General features: G+C 42.2%; 1 pseudogene; it reads right to left on the reverse strand.

Moving 5' to 3' along the window:
• Positions 1 to 6,911: 6,911 nt before the first annotated feature.
• LOC139713222 (plexin-A4-like) overlaps positions 6,912 to 17,516 on the reverse strand; it is a 274,914-nt pseudogene continuing 264,309 nt past the window's right edge.

A 17,516-nucleotide genomic window follows, 5' to 3' on the forward strand; every position in this document is an offset into this window, starting at 1 on the left:
CATTAACAATTGTAAAATCAGAAGACCTCGTTCAGGAGGGCTTTACAATAGGTAAATTGTAAATAGGAAATAGTAAATTTATATCATCTGCATCATTAAAGCGACACGGATATGTTTGTAATCAAAGGAAGTTGCTGTTTTGACATACAACGAAAGGAAGAAGAAACCACTGAGTACAGAGGCAGCAGATACCGACATGAATCGTGACTGCATGAAATCGTGCCTGAAATGACTGATGAAGGAAAGATTAACTCTGTTATCAGTAGCGGTGGTTGAATCCCAGGTAAGGAAGAATGAGGGACAAATGGACAGATATTGTCTCACGTTGCCAACTCTGTTCAGCCAGATCTGTGCAGTGCTTTATCCCATTTTTGACGGCAACTTCACGCGGCCAGCTCCGTAACGAGCGAGACCCGAAAAAAGTCTTGACGGCACCAAGGTGCGTGTTTGCAGATGACGCGTTCATCCCATAATTTGTTGGCCAAATACTTCCCCTCCACCCCCCATCCCTAAAAAGCAATGTGTCAGTCATCACTTCTACATGGTTTAAACTCAAAACTCCAGTCAGTTCACAGAAGAAACTGCTCGATCATTTCCGCACAAACAGAGAGCAAAGCTAATGTTCCACTGAAAAGCAGAAAAAGGGAGGAGGGGTGCATTTAGCAGGGATGTTGCTGAGAGAGAGAGAGAAAGAAAAAAAAAAACGCTCCAGTGTGCATTTTTCCCTGAAAAGCAAAATGTCCCCGATCCATATTTGGCCGGCAGCCATGCAGCGGAACAAATTTCTACGCCAGATCAGATTTTGATAGGAAGCTCCAGATCTCTTAGGTAGCCATGGCAACAGGCTTCAAATCAATCAAGGTCACAGCTGATCAATAGAACTTACCCCAGCTTCCGTTCTATACCTCAAAACGCCTCCGTTCCTCTCTACCTTGCAACTCACAATTCTTTTTGCTCCGCATCAAGGCTTCCCACAATTTTGTATTTTCCACCATCACCGCTCTCTCTTCTTCCTTTATTCATATATTTCTCTTTTTTTTCCTTTTTTGTTGTTGTCCCTATAATTTAAATTGACTAGTTCTTCGATCACCGTGTCCTTTTTACATTTTCTTTCTGAGAGGGGGGGGGGGGGGTTTCCATTTCCAATTCATTTTTTCGCTTTCATTCTCTTTGCATAGCGAACTTCTCAATGACTTCTTGCCTTATCTTCCACGAGACATTGCTCGCTTGTGGCAGACAAAATTTCCCATAAAGAAAAAGCCTTCCGTTTTTTTTTTCCCCTCAGCTTTAAGTCTCGTTATTTCAGAGAGCTACATATAACTGTAGCTTTGACGTAATTCACGACTCACAGAGATGACATCCCTTAATTTGGGTAGTTGAGATGCGATCAGAGATATTGATGTCATGACGAATTTGGGGCTTAATGCGTCAACCAGAGGAAAAGATCAATAGCTACATAATTGACTGCTGCTCAGAGAAAACAACTGAGACAATACTGTAACCACTTACAAAATGAAAAAGGAAATCCTCAGACTTCTTTCTTTCCCCCTTAAACCAAGAGATAGCACTTATCCGTCATCTACATTAGCTTTTGTAACACTTTAGAGGGGAGCTCCTACAAATCAAAATAGTCTCCTTCCCCGAAAGACTTCATAATGTACTGACAAGAGGCTGTGGACGCGATGATCGCCACGACAACACTCTGCTCGACAGAAATAGCTCTTTTCTTTCCGTCTCATCTGCCCATTCCTTTCGAGCTCTCCTTCGCTCCATGCATAATGCATCATTATTTCTATCCATCTGGCCATTTGTATCTCTCCCCCACCCCTCCTCCTCCTCTCAATCTTCCAGGACCTACATTCAAGCTGCATCTTCCACCTCTATACATCTACTCCAGTATGTTTTGGTGGTGGTGTTTTTCTCTGATTCCTCTCTACCTCTCTCTCGTTGTCAATCTCTCCAGAATACGTTTCCTGTATCTTTTTTTTTTCTAAACTGGCAGCCCGTTTTTCTGTACATATGCCATCTCTCTCCATCTCCATTTCGCAACATCACGGCGAGCAAAGTCACAAATATGTTTTCCAACTTTTTCCGCATTGAAGCAGCTGCTTGCAGCAGCACCCCCCTACCCCCCCCCCCCCCCACCATCTCGATCCCTCTATAAATTTCTGGGTCAGACGAGGCAGGGCCTAGGGGAGAGAAAGAGAGATGGGGAGCTATCCGCTGCGGCGGCACACGGTACGATCCCCCGCGACCGCGCGAAAAGCAGAGGGCTGATCCCACGCCGTTTGTGAGGAAGTAAAGATCTTTTGTAAAGAAAAAAAAAATGAAAGAAAAAAATCTAAATACATCATGGTGGATGAGATAGCAGGCCATGCCTTCTGCAAAGAACCCTTAATGGAGCTGAGCTATCTTTGCCACTGCCGCATGTATTGGCACACTTAAATTCTTTTTGCTTCCTTTTCTTTTCTCTCTTTTTTTTTTCTTGGGCATGCAACAGGCTCAATATAATGATCTGTCCCGGAGCATTGCAGATGGATAACAGTGTGAAATTGAGGCGAGGAATTTCTCCTAATCGAGGACATCTCTATCTCTCTCTCTATCTCTGGCGAAGCGAAGAAGCGATGATCGCTCCCACAACATTGCAGACACTGTGCCACAGGAGCCAACAAGCCACGAGCACTGCATCCGACAAAAACAATCATATAACCTACTTTTCCTCTTCATTCCCCGTTTACGATCTTTCTGAGTGCTTTCCCCACAATAAATTCGATAACGATCTCTAACCCACTAAGCTCAGACGTGGATGCACCTCATTTCGGGTAAAGATTGTTGCCCGCCACAAGTCACACCAAGGAGAAATCTATGTGGTGATGAGTCCCCCCTCTCCCCCCCCCCTTCCCCAAGACAGTTTATGGCAATAATTGGATGTTACTCCATGGAATACTGTCATTACATGTGGATCATACCTCTATTCTTCTTCTTAATTGAGGTCAAGTATGGCTGCATGCAGATCGCAGTTGCTTTTTTTTGCCAGCTGGCTTGCAGATCATCATTTCCCATGCAATCTGCAATCAACACAAATCGAGGAACAACTGCCTCAATGGGCCCCATGTTGCATAAAACTACCATTTATCACAATCAGACAAGCCAAACAACATAACCAACCCCTTTCATATTCTGAAGGATAGTCAATGTTGCTCTACATGAAAAAAAAAAGTCAAATCAAACAAATGTCACTTATAATATGTTTTTCAAAACCTGCATTGTACAAGAATTTAATTTCGCTTCATTCAATATTCTCTTAAAGTGCATTTCAAGGTATGCGCAGGACTAAATTTGTAAAGGTAACATTAACCAAATAAATATATGAAACTGAAAAGATAACATTCAATAAAGTCAGAATATCATAATAACATTCTGGTAGACTTTGCAGTTTTACTCATAGTGCATGAAGTGACCGCTAGATTACATATCCTGCACTTATTAAGAAAGTGGATACAATACGGGCAGTTTGGCAGGATAATTTTGAAAGTATTTGATGGAATATAAGAGCTGCTTGATAAGTATTCCAAATTGTGTCTTAGCATCATGCAAGGATGTTCATTCTTTGGGGCCTACACACTTACAGCGCCACTACTGCAAAAGTGGAAATTTTCGTGATGTTGAAATTTTCGCGCATTTCGCGCAATCCGAAATCAGCGCGAAAATAAAAGCACGCGAATATTTTTGCTTGCCATTACTGTATTCCAGTAGTTGATGTCTGGATTCCGCGGAATTAAAAACACGCGAAACTCTTCTTACCCAGCCGAGCACAAAAAATTAGTCGCGCGAAAATATCCACTTTTACAGTATTAACTTGTGTGTGGTTGTACAGTAAAAGGGTACACATGATCCCAAAACTAGAAAAACACCACAATGGCTACAGAATGAAATGATGTCCTGGTAAATGCTCATAACTGTACACCTAACCACTTGAAATTGAGAAATTACAAGCAGTACAAACCCTGGCTACTCTCTTTGCAGAGCTCTGCTTTCTGCATTGTCGTACCCCTCTACATATCCTAAAAAGCAGTTGAACCCGTAAAATGGGGGAAGCAGATGAACAAACGTCTCCTTTCTGACGTCAACAGGTAGATCTCTTCGAGGATCGTCCCAGATTTGAGATGTAAATGACTCTTCCCCCTGTAAACGTGAATAGATCCCCATGCAGAGACAGGAGACAAGTTCTTGTTTTTTTTATTATCCCTACGAGCCTCCCGCCCGCGAGTGGATGAACCGGAATTGGCTCCGTGAAACCAGGTGATCCATTCATGGCGGGGCGGAAAATGCCGCTCCGAATTCATTGAGGAAGTCCGTCACATGACTGGGAGCTGCAAGAGGCCGCTGAGTACATCCATCATATTTTGCAGGTAACGATCTTTGAATGTTCAACAATGTATCTGCCCTGCATGCTTGCCAAGGCATGCACAGCAAGGATGGTACGCCTAGCCAATGCTGCTTTGCTCTATCGAAAATGCTGCATATTGTCAAAAATATATTTCCCTTGTATTTCAAATGACAGCTTGCAGAGACAGTATCAATCCTCATTTTTCCAGGCTTCATTTTGGCGCTTTTGCTTCACAACCGTATTAGCCCATGATAAAACAAGGAGGCTTTAAGAACTGAAGTAAATGACTCACAATAAAAATCAATTCAATTCAATCAGATAGGATTGCACGTAGGCAACATCTGCCCAGTTATTCTTGGCTTTCAATTGTTTGAATTTCAGCGCGACACTTGGGACATTCACTGGGAAATACATCTCTGTGCTCATTCTATTACCGTGAAGTACGCTAATGCAGTTGTAGCAACATCACCACATTCAACCAGATACCGTAGTTGCTAAAATCATTTTCCCCCCAGTCATCAGCATGACTCTGACAATGGATGCAGAACATTTCACACAGGCTCCTCATTTGATAAAAAGCTTAGATTTTGAGCTCTCACAGATTTGTAGCGGCTAAACGTTCTAAGAGCATATCATTTACTCCAGACAACAAGGCTATCTATATAATAACATGAATGGGTAAGATGAGATATGATGATTAGGAAGAAAAGCTTTTCGTCACACAGCATTTTATCATCCATCTTTTCGCTTGAACTAAACCTTCACTTTGACTAAAAAAAAACTCTTCAAGTTGGACTAGAACCTCCTCTACAAACACTCTGGATGTTTTTGTTTTCTTCTTTTTATTTAATACAGCTATCTTCCTTCTCTCTGCATCCAAGAATGCTTTCATTGCAGAAGGTCATTAGTACGAAGTCTGACGACTGAAGCAGTAGGATCAAATTTTCCTCAAACTCTATAACTGGAAGGTACCAACAAAATATCCCCCCCCCCCACAAAAACTAGAATTATCACTGAAGGTGACTAATACTTTCGCCCCCAGTGTTCCTTTATAGTATGTGATGTCATGAGGGCAATCATACAAACAAAATGTGACCACAGTTGCTTGAGTGCTATTGTAACAGTTGGTTCCACAAGGTCTGGGTAAAAAGTATGGTTACCATGGCAACGCATTGTCTGATACAAATACAAGGGACATTTAGCATAACTACACTTAAAGACCATCATACACACCAAATTTGACCTTCATAGCTTGAATGGTTTATTGCAATTGAAAAAGAAAAAAAAAATCACACAGGAATTTCCATTGCACCTCAATAATATCTCCCCCTATATAATTCTCTGTATAATGACTTTAAAGGACAAGTCCACCTTCATATACATAAGGATTGAGAGAATGCAGCATTATTAGTAGAACACATCAGTGGAAGTTTGAGGAAAATTGGACAATCTGTTCAAAAGTTACAAATATTTCAAGTATCTGCGCAGTCACTGCTGGAAGAGAAGACTACTACAGTGTATGATGTCACATGCGTACAACTATATAAGGAAAATAAAAAGAGAATTTCACAAAACTTTACTTTTTGAATAAAGTGCACATTTCTTCGACTTGCTACTGACATATGTTAAGGGTAATATTATTCCCCCAGCCTTCTGAAAGAGAGAAGTCGAGTGTTCTTTTGTTATGCGAGAAAAATGGAAATATGTTGAATTTTCTTTATTCTTTCTTTATATCGTTGTACTCATGTGACATCACAAGCTATAGTAGTCTTTTCATCCAGCCGTGACTGAGCAGAAACTTCAAAAATTCATAACTTTTTAACGGATTGTCAGATTTTGCTCAAACTCTCACTGATGTCTTCTATTAATATTGCTGCATTCATTCAACCCACATGTCTACGAAGGTGAACTTGTCCTTTAAGGAATTCCACTCAAATGACTGTTAATCATCATAACACATTCCATGTCAAGCACTAATTAATATCTCTACAGACTTCATTTGGGAGAGATCAGAATCCCATAGGCAATGGCTTGATTACAATTGCACAAAAATTTATGAGAAAAGTCGAGAATATAAAAAAGTAAGAATACCAGAACTTTAAAGGGTGGGTACAGTTCTGGTTGAGGTGAGGATTTAGCTTTTAACGTTCTGCGAGATATTCAGAAACCACTCTATAAGATGTCAAAGAGCATGCAATTCTAAGGCGTATCAAAAGTTTATTTGATGAAAATCGGTTTTGAAATGGCTGAGATATCCAAAAACAAGGTGAAACAAAGAGATCTTAATAAAAGGCGTGGCCTGTCGCCTTTTATTATTATCACTTTTTGGGATATCTCAGCCATTTGAAAACCAATTTTCATCAAAGAAACGTCGAATACTTCTTAAAATTACACGCTCTTTCATATTTCATAAGAGGTTTCTCATTATCTCACTTAGGAATGTTCAAAACATGAATCCCCACCTCAGCCAGTCCTGTACAGTCCCTTTAAGGCACGCAACATACACTTCAACACTCTCATTTGGGGAAAGTGGCAATATCACAGAATGCGACAACCTCGCAACATCACCCCGCCACTGACTTCTTTAACCGCAGTCGCGCCAATCACACTTTGGACATCACGCAACAGACGTGGTAAGAACCCCATGCTATTCATGTCAGACTCATCACCATATCTCTCTGTCAAGAGCACTTTTAAACATAAGAGTCATAAGGAAAGGGTAACAACAGATTGGTCGACTTACCCGACGCTGCGTCATGACATAGATATATTCCTCATCCAGGTTTAACATGAGTCCGTTTTGCACCACTGAACTCCCCTCCACGATCACAATATCCTTGCTTAGTCTGGCCTCACTGCGCGATGTAATCATGAGCTGTTGGTAGTGGTAGTGGTGGTAGTGGTAGTGGTAGTGATGGTGGTGGTGGCAATAGTGGTAGTGGTGGTGGTGGTAGTGTGATGGTAATGGTGGTAGTGGTGACAGTAGTAGTGGTGGTGGTAGTGGTAGCAGTGGTGGTGGTTGGTAGTGGTGGTAGTGGTGGTGATGGTAATGGTGGTAGTAGTGGTGGTAATGGTGGTGGTAGTGGTGGTAATGGTAGTGTTAGTGGTGATGGTGGTAGTGGTGGTGGTTGTGGTAGTGGTGGTGGTGGTGGTAGTGGTAGTGGAGGTGGTGGTTGTGGTAGTGGTGATGGTGGTGATAGTGGTGGTAGTGGTGGTGGTGGTGGTGGTAGTGGTGGTGGTAGTGGTAGTGGTATTTGTAGTGGTGGTGGTAGTGGTAGTGGTAGTGGTAGTGGTAGTGGTGGTGTTTGTGGTGGTGGAAATAATGAAAGAAGAGGATTGGAATGTAGAATGTAGGAAAAACAGAACGTTTTTGTTAAAAATAATATCACAAAAGTGTAAATTTTTAAAGACAGGATGCACTTGATAATACTTTGCAAATAATGGAAATAAGCCTTGCTAAAAGTGGTTGCTATCATCACGACAGTTATTGCAATCATCAAGATCGATCATCAGCATCATCATCACCTATACTATCCTCATCGTCATTATCGTCGTCATCCTTGTCACCTCCATCTTCAAGAAGATAAAAACATTCAACCCAAGCCATTAGTGCAAGGGAGTATGTAAGTGCAGACAGAAATAATGTATCTATGAAACATTGATATGTTTTCAAACAAAATACTACCAGCGTGATTCAAACTTTGGACACGGATGGCTAGCTAACACACAACCAGCAAGTTATTGTTTTCATTCACAAATGATTGGGATTTTAAATTAGTGATATGCTGTCTGTTTGGCTGCTTATGTTATCCTTTTTTTTTTGGGGGGGGGGGGGAGAAGGAGGGGGGATGGGGTATAGCACAGCTGTTTTTATCTTTATTTATCAGGAAAAAAAAGGTGCACATCACTTTCACAATGACTAGAACTGAATTCATTGATTACATTTTCCACGCTCAGTCTGGGCTAAGATATCATGTGACAAGAAATTTTCTTTCGGTTACACACAGAGCTGAATCGAAGACCTGAGGATGAGATGGGATGTTTTAAATAAACTTAAGTGATGAAGAAACGGGTCATCATCATGGCCGCAGAAGACCCCTCAAAATATTGCACCTGCCACAGTTTAATGACCAATTCCCCTGGCTCGTTTTGGCGGCAGGCTGGAATCTGGGATAAGAATGGCTGGGGGCCATCGATAAACATTTGGGATTATATTATGCTGATGTGCTGAGAAGCACATATCCAATTACAGGCAAGCCATGGGCTTACAGGCATGAATCTTGCGCCTGCAGCCATTCCAGCGACTGGGTCTCGTTAAGGTTTGTGAGATCACTGCCGGTCAACACTTTTTTTTTTCATTTTGGGCTCCACACTCGCATACCGTAAATTGTTCATCATCACATGAAAATCTACAACAGAACAGGATGCGGACATTGGATTGCAGACGTTACCTTTCGTAGGTGACCCCTGTCGTCGCCAATGAAGACCGCCGAATCGCGGGGCTTGTGCGAGACCGCGATGGTGGTGAAGAGGGCGGAGTCGTCGGTGTAGATCGCCTGAGCTTCGATGGGGCTATTGGTTCCCCCCATTGGACCGATGAAGTCGATTGTGTGGCAGTAGTTTTGCCCATTCAAGTCCATTTGCTGCACCTGTTGAAAGACACCATGGAAAACATCTCTCCATCACAAAGAACTTTCGATGGCCATCAAGTATAACAAACACATAATCTCAGATCCCAAAGTGAATATCACTTGGTCACTATATCATTATTAGAGTTCTACTATCAGATTTCATCTTTCTCCCAACGAGGCAACAGTGTAATCATTGATATATTGTTACATAAATTCAGAAAAAAAATAACAATTTCCACTCTCTCATCTAAACTTAAGTAAAATCTATTTCAGGTTAACTTTGCATTGAAGTCCCTCTTTGGATGATACTACAATCAAAATGCCAGAATATGATAAAAAAAGTATTTTTTTTTTTTTTCTAGAAAAATGCATTGCAAACCTACCAGCGTTGGATTTGAGCCTTTGGGTGAACACGGCAAACTCTTGTACCACTCCATCTCGGTATCGTCCGAAAGCCCCGCGACACACTCACGTCTCCGGTCAAAGAATGCCTGATTGAGATCCGAAATCAGGTACATGCAAACGGCCGACTTGCGCTGTGGGTCACGCGAGTGCTCCTCCGACTGGGAGAAGGTGACGAAGAGCGCGTCTTCGTTCTGCCACGTTGCGCCCGCCGCCTTGCCTGCCTTGGCGATGAAACCGGACTGCACCACGTTGTAGAGGGTCGAACCGACCCTACACTCGAGGGGCAGCTCTATGTATGAGTGCAGGTTGATGTCCGCCTTACATATCCGCACTATCTTGGTGTAGTATTGCACTTGACGAGGGAGGTCTCTGTGATCTCTGGGCTGCACCGCAAGGAAATAGATGAAATTCCCGCTGGAAAACCCGTACATGTATGTGATGTTGAAGCCGCTGGGCGACCCGGACACTGTCCCGTCTGGAATGATGATTTGGCTGACGGCCCTGAAGCCCACCTTCAACACACCAAACAGCTCCATCGAGCTGGTCTTATGGAGAGTCCTCACCGACACCGTGGGGACGTTATTGTCGAGCCACGCCGCATTCGAGGTGGCTGTGTACAGCACGTTCTCTCCGTTGTCCGGCCCATCGGAGATGAAGCCTACGGACGTGCCGATCACAGTGTTGGCCACTATCTCCTCTGACGTATTGTTGGCTATCAGTGAGAAGTTGTCCAGGCTGCGAACCTGGCAGATGCCCTGAAAGATGCTGCCGCACGTGATCAGACGATCCCCATCCACGAGCAGAATCTTGATGATGTTGTTCATGGGCACCTTCTCGTACGAAGGATCCAGGCAATCGCCTGGAGGAGGGAAACACATCGGGTGGTCCAGCACAGGACCGGTGTCTAAGTGCACCTCCTCAACGAGATCGCTGTTGAGTTTGTAGAGTCGGTTGACAGATCCCACATAGATTGTGTTTGTCCGTGGGTCCAGAGTCATTTTCTGCAGCGTGATGGAGCTGTCACCAGGGAGATTTTCCTCACAAAGTGCACATAGCTTGAGGCAGAGGATGCCAGCAATAAGACCACGTGTAGGCACACCAGGAGCCACGGAGACACGCAGGCCTCCTGTACGGCTCGGCAAATCCTCCCCAACAGAGCCATTGTGTTGTGAAGCGGAGCGACTTGGGAGGATCGCAAATATAAATCTCCTCTTCTCCAAACCACCCGTCTCTCTAGCAAAGGCGTCCAAGACCTCAAGGATTCTGCTCCATCACCTATGATAAGATACAAATGACAGAGATATGCGTTTACTTTTTTTCTGTCTTGTAGAGACTGAAACTGTAGTGCAGAAACAGTGCAACATATATTAGATTCAGCTTACTTATTTTTTCTGTATCTGCATGCACGCCTGCAACTGCTGATAAGTGAGAGTGGATTCTCATTGTCAAGAGAGGCACAATTACATTATCACAGCTTGACCTCTGGTAATAGCCCCACAAAGGTCAAGGTTCATACCTCTCTCTCTCTTTCTCTTGACATAATTCTACCTGCTACCATTCATCATGTGACAAGCATTTCATGCCAAATTCATGCTGGGATTCACACATATATCAATACAGTGCTCTCCTTTGCTATAAGCCTTTCAAGCATGAATAAAATGATGTGTTACACCCTTTTTGCGCACTCCGAGTGCTGTTTGGCAGAGAAGTGCATACAGCATTAGGCGTGTCTTCATCAGCCCGAAGTTCAAACTAGCGGGACATTTTGCGGTCTTAGAAAATAGCCCGATACAGCGAATGTGCGTCTTCATCAGCTCGAACAGCCTGCTTCGGGAAATTAGTCCGAAAATTGACGCATGCGCACTTTGCAATATTACTCTGCGTGGCTCGCGGTTCGAAAGTGGATTTCCCCGCTCAAAATCTCCTATATCACCGTATGTACGATTCTACAACCAGGGAGGTGAGCAGTACAGCAAATTCTCTCCAAAGGGATATTAATAACGCTACTCTTTCTTCTGTCCAGTGAGGCATCTTATATGAAATTAACGAATTGCAATGTTTAAACAAATCCAAAATGCACACAATCTGCAAGAATCTTCAGCTAAGGTAGAGTGGACCAGAAGAAGAAGTTTGCAAAAGAACAGCTAGCATGCACGGCACTGAGTTTTAATAGGGAGGTGAGAGAAATCACCTCCCTGGTTTTAAAGATGACAACAACAGTAGGCCTATAGTACACACATGTGATCCTTGAATACACCGTGCGTGCAACGTACTATACACAATCACTAGCTGCTTGTACATGCCCTTTCCATTGCCAGCTGGCTAACCAGAAGCGTGGAGGGATCGAGAAAATTTCGGGCTGATGGAGACGCACCCAAGATAGCGCGCTATTTCACGAATTAGCGCTCTAGTTGACGAACTAGACCAAGATTTTGGGGGAAATTTTCCCGATCAAATAGCGCGCTATCTGCGTCTTCACTACACAGATAGCGCGCTATTTTGACATCGGACTAGTTTGGTAACCGCAAGATAGTGCGCTATTTTGAAACTTCGGGCTGATGAAGACACGCCTATTGTACACTCTGTCAAACGTTCCCAGAACAGAAAGGGCTCAGGTACATCTCAAGATATCTACCCAAAAAAGGGGAAAATGATTTTGCACATGTACATATAAATGTTACAAATTAAAATTGGATCTTCTTTGAGACCTAAGGTACATCTTTGCCCAACAACATTCAAACCATTCCATACGTGGACATCTTGGACAATAATTCTCCATGCTACAGGGTGACATGTCTGATGATTATTGTTCTACTGCTGTGTGTCCGCTACAACACCACTCTGAAATACTACCAGCCAATCATTTTGCCAACAACTTGTGAGATGTCATCACTTCAAAATGCATTTAGATTCACAGATTCATAACCCTGCTACTACTACTACTACTACTACTACTACAACAAATATCTCTACTACTTCTACTTCTACTACTGATGACACTGACAATCATCATTGTCACCACTAACATCATTACAGAGACTCCAAACCGAAGCACCTTCTGATCAGGAGATTCTCCCGCCTGAAACCCCTAGCAAACGGGAGACTCCAATTTGATATGTGCGAAGTTCCTTGCTCTAGGGTTCTAGATGCTCTCTTGTGCTATCTAAGGCTTATTTTTTCAACATACAATGATATTAAGTAAGAAATCATTTCAAGTGGGAGACACAGAGCCAGGGCGGGAGAAATTAAATCTCAAGCGGGAGAACGAGAGATTTTGCAAAAATGGGCTTTTGGCGGGAGATCTCCCGTCGAAAACAGGAGAGTTGGAGTCTCTGTCACTATCGATACATTACATGTACAATGTACATCTGGCAAAACTGACATTCCTCCTTTAAAATTGAAGGATGGGAGGAATCAAATTAGAAAAATTATTTTAAAAATTCTCCATGGGAATAGTCAGGCCTTCCAAGCGATTTGTGTGTGTGTGTGTGTGTGTGTGTGTGTGTGTGTGTGTGTGTGTGTCTTTCTTGTAAATATTAGTTGCGTTATCCCCTCAAACAGCCTCATTGCTGGAGGATTGTAATGTAAACTATGCTTTGAACATGCAGTAAATGCTATGAAAACATGAAACTCACAGTGTAGGAGTTCTCACTACATGTAAATCGTGCTGATGACGATGGCATATATACCATCCAAAGTCCTGTACACTTGCTCCTTTTACCCTGGTACTGCATTTTCATATCACAGTGCCATTTTCTCTCTGTTTTTTTTTTAATCTTTGTATAAACAACAAGAAACAAGGGAGCTCATATACACAACACACAGTTGCTTTTGAGTTACCCGGAATTCCGATGGTACAGACCATGAAGCATGTTTGAAACAGAGAAACAATCGCCTTTGATAAGGTTGTGAACAATAGGTAAGTCCCTTCTGTGGCAAAATTTGATGACAAATAGGTCCCTGCTCAAACCAGCTGTTTACTAATGCCGCGGCTTTTGCCCAATCTGGCCTTTATTGAAAAGTAATGGTTGGTTGATTCAACTATTCTTTCCCAGTTTCATTTGGTTCAGACCACACAAAGGAAAATTCGCTACTTAGTGTAACAAACCTGCTCTTCCCCCCCCCCCCCAAAAAAAAAAAAAAAAATCTCAACCACAAATTTAGAAACCATTGTTCATCTCATTTCGATCTCCTTTCTCCTTGAGCTATTTGTCCCATTCTTGAAGCTGTGCATCAAGCTATGTAAAAAAAAAAAAATCACAATGACACAACTGCACCCTCTTTTGCATCAAAACTTATCACCAAACTTCATGCATTCACAACAGTTTTTTGGGGGGAGGTTCTTGGAAGGTAGCAGACAAAAAAAAAATAATAATTGCAATTTAGCCTCTGTGCAATCAAAAATAAATACCACACACCCTAAACAAATCACCAGACAAGAAGAATAAAGTCTGAAGTGCATTTAGACACATTGATGCTCTTTTGAACAAGAGCATAATCTATTACCTCTACCAAGGAGGTTAGGCCCATGTTTTTGCCGGTGTTGTTTGTTTGTTTATTTGCGTGCAAAATGACTCAAGAGGTTGTGTACGGATTTGAATGAAACTTGCAGGAAATGTTGAAAATGACACAAGGAATAGAGGATTAAATTTTGGTAGTTCTCCAGGAATTTTAATGAATTTTTAAAGGATTTTGTATCTTTTGGCAGATAGGGTCAATGAACGTGGGAGCTGCGCGTACTTGAGGCTTGCATACAGCACCCAAGTGCGTGCTCTGCTCGGGCAAGGCGCAGGAATGAGAAACTACTCTTCTTTTATTTTACCTGGCCTTAACTATATTTGACAATATGTACTACAGAAAAAAAATAAATGACCCAAGCAATGTATTAACCAATCTGAGCAAATAAAAGATATAAAGTAAAATCTATCCCTACCAGTCCAGTAAAATCTATCTCTATGATGCATGAATAATGTGCAAGTATGTGTGTCAATTGCTTTTTGAGGTACATGTATATTACACTGCTTACATCTATTTAGCTAGTGTAACTATTTTGTGAATCAGGATTTCCAACATTTTTGCAAGTGGTCTAAACAGCAGTTGTGAAGTAAAATGATAAATTTAGAGATGTATGTAAATGCACAATGCAATAATGCTGGAATCAGAGTTAATAATTTCATGTGGCGTCAAATTTGCAAATAGCACCGGATTCACAAAATTTGACAGAATATACTCTTACGAAATAAATGGTGTAAACAGTATGCATAAGTAAGTAAATGGCAATAACAACGTGGTGGGCAAATGTGTGTCTAAATTTGCTTTTACTCTTGTTTCATTATGGAGACTCATTCCTTATATGTCAAATTATATTTTGTATTGTGCACTACACTTCGCCAGCAAATGCTAATATTCTTAGGGAATCACACATCAAAACAGCTTTTGCCTGCTCGGAGCCATTATGGTAGTGTGCTTGTAGAGGGTCCTTCACTCAGGCTACCCTTACAATCATGCTTTCAACACAAGGAGTTACTGTCAAGTCATGACATGCCTTGATTAAGGCACAAAACAAGAAGCTCCCTGAGTTAAGAACGTAAGAGGATTAGAATCAAGTCATCCCCAGCCTCAGCAAACTGTTTGTTGAGCAAACGATGATATCGGCTTAGCGACACTGACACCCTCCCACTCCTCCCCTCTCTCTCTCTCACACAAAGCAGCGCATGCAAAAGTGATTTCTGGAGTTTCGTTCACCTGTGCATTCTTTTTATTGAGCACCTGTCTCGTGGGCTTATCCCCCCCCCCCCCTCCCCTATCCATCTTTTGACTCTCTGTAAGCCCAGGTACTTAAGAGAGGAATCAAAGACCTCACTACTGTAGATGAAAGATCTCTTCAGCATTCACCTGAAGGGGCGGGATTACCAGGAGTACGGCTGCTCCACCCGCGATATGTGCGGCTTTTCACAGCCAAAAGATTTGCACATGTGTACGTACGTGGCTGGCCAACATTGTGGCAAGACCCTGCCCCATCCTCGCAGAGTAGAGCCCCCAAAATGGAATACATACATGCATAATGGGGGAGAGAGAGAGGGTGGCAGCTTTTAGCGTGCGCAAATGGACAAAAAGGAATTAGGGGAGGCACGAGCCGTGCCCTAGGTGATCTCAATGGCCGACCTAATGCACGGCCATTTAAGTAATAACGGCAAGTCAAGCGTGTCTATTGGAAAATTACGATTTGTATTGTGTGAGAGCCCCTCTCTGAATCACAGCCTTTTTGTGCATGTGAGGGACGACGTTATTGGGATCGCAAGACACCCGTAACTTGCGAGGAAGAGGGGATGGAGAAGAAAGGGAAATCTCGGAAGAAGGAGGAGAAGAGACTGCAAAAAAGTAGCTAGTGATATTCGGCACGAGCAGCGGGCAAGCTGTATGCCCGGGCAATTATCTTCATTTGGTAATGCCCCGCGTGCCGGGGGTTTAAAGGGAGCTACGCCTTGTAGCCCTACGGGGTGTTCACTGGAGGGGGGGGGGGGGAGGGGGTAAAGAGGAATTGGTCCAATCAAGACGTATTGAAAGGGCCGACTTTCTCTGGACTGACACCATGTCTTCCCTTGTCTTTGTTGCAATATTTGTCCCCCTTTTTCCTCTCTTCAACGCAATGCTAATATACCAGATATAATTACATCCAGTACCCTTGGGGAAGGGGAGGTACCACTCAGGGCAATGGTGTTCCATTCACCGGGAGAATAATCTTTGATTGGAAGACTCATTCACCCAGGTAGAAGAGAGAGCTGCTGTGTAGAACACAGAATGGTGGCAAGAGGAGTGGAATAAATGCTAGCATTTGTAAAGATGTATCTTTTTGCACTTTGTGTATTTGTCATTAGTGAACTTCACTCCATAATAGCACAAGACTGCAATGATGCTACAATCCTTATCATTTCTTAAAGGACAAGTTCAGCACCTTGATATTCATATGGATTGAGTGAATGCAGCATTATTAGTAGATCACATCAGTGAAAGTTTGAAGAAAATAAGACAATCCACCCAAAAGTTTATGAATTGTTGAAATTTTGGAGAGGAGACAGCTATTTGTAGATCAGGATACTACTACAGACTATGGACATCACATATGCACTATAATTTAATAATGATAATAATAATATAAGAAAATATAAAGAAAATTCCACAAAATATAATTTCATATGAAAAGTACATAATCCCTGGCCATGTTACTGACAAATGTCAAGGTTGATATTATTCCCCTGCTTTGTGAAAGAGGTAAGTGCATGGTGCTCTTTCATTATGCTAAAAAAGTGAAAATATGTATTAAATTCTCTTTATTTTTTTTAATGTATTGCAATCGTCTATTACGGTATAGGTCTATAATTGTAAGACGACAAGGTTCTTCTATATTTTGTTTATAATCTGAGTTATTTCTTGGTAGTGCATGATATGATTAGTGCACCTTCAGTTCAATGTCCATTAAGGCTTATGGCAATGTTTTATAAATAATGCTAATGCCAACATAATCATACATCTTGCTGATTTGTTTTATACTTTCTGATGTTTCTCTTGAACTCACAGGTACATATTGTGATAAGCAGGAAAAAAAAAGTGGCAAATAAGTCATTCAACCAAAACACTAACAATTTAAAGACCAAATTGGAGTCTGACAACACTGTATTTTTGACAGACACAAAATCACAGGACTGGTTGGTTTTTAACTGAGCTGCCAAATTTGATATGGACAATCAATTGACCTAAAGATGAAAATTACACAGTTCTGAGAAAATGCTATGCTGAACAGACAAGAGCAGTTTCCCCTTTAAACTGCTACATTCCAAGAATAACAGAACAATTGGATTTACTGACAGTGCCTACTTTAGATCTCCACCTTTAAATACATTTTGGGCGATCATATGCACAGTGATTCAGTAGTCATTGGACTAAGAGCCGCTTAAAGGCTGCTTAAAAGCTGCTTAAATGGTGGCAGCAAATATATTCACGGCTCGGTGCCTTTCAAGAATTCCATCCAAGTGGGTTCCCCACCCACACACACAGAAACCTCACTGTGAAAAGAGTCTAGGGAAAAAACA

The sequence above is a fragment of the Diadema antillarum genome, unplaced genomic scaffold (assembly GCF_040938485.1).
Source record: "Diadema antillarum isolate AM-2024a unplaced genomic scaffold, OU_Dant_1.0 seq00001927_RagTag, whole genome shotgun sequence".
Lineage (NCBI taxonomy): Eukaryota > Metazoa > Echinodermata > Echinoidea > Diadematoida > Diadematidae > Diadema > Diadema antillarum.